The 413-nt window shown below is 39.7% G+C and overlaps 1 non-coding gene across 1 annotated transcript; it reads right to left on the reverse strand.

The window, feature by feature from the left end:
* Positions 1–73: 73 nt before the first annotated feature.
* On the reverse strand, positions 74–146 carry trnak-uuu. The gene has a single exon. It is a non-coding gene; the product is annotated as a tRNA-Lys (tRNA).
* Between the last annotated feature and the right edge of the window lie 267 nt (positions 147–413).

The raw sequence follows: 413 nt of genomic DNA on the forward strand, positions 1-413 counted from the left end.
CCGGTTTGACATGCCTGCCCTAGATTGCTGAATAACTTACCTGACTCTGAGATCTGCGATTTAAAATTACCTTCACCTGAACAGGGACTTGAACCCTGGACCCTCAGATTAAAAGTCTGATGCTCTACCGACTGAGCTATCCAGGCCCTCCTGCAGTGTAATCAATCAAGAAAATGGAATCATAGATCTAATATGGCCTGAAAGATATCTACCACTGTCAAAACTACCACTGTATCAATATTTTTCAAATGTACTGAGCTACAGCTTTAACGTGATGCAGATCTTATTATTTTTCTACACCTCTTCACTCAGTCATGTTTGGGTGATGTGTCTGCTAATATTGAAACAGTGATGAGTTGATTATGTCTTTCATGTATTTTTTTAATCTGCTGGGTGATCCTGTTCAGACATGA

Source organism: Plectropomus leopardus, unplaced genomic scaffold (genome assembly GCF_008729295.1).
Source record: "Plectropomus leopardus isolate mb unplaced genomic scaffold, YSFRI_Pleo_2.0 unplaced_scaffold74673, whole genome shotgun sequence".
NCBI lineage: Eukaryota > Metazoa > Chordata > Actinopteri > Perciformes > Serranidae > Plectropomus > Plectropomus leopardus.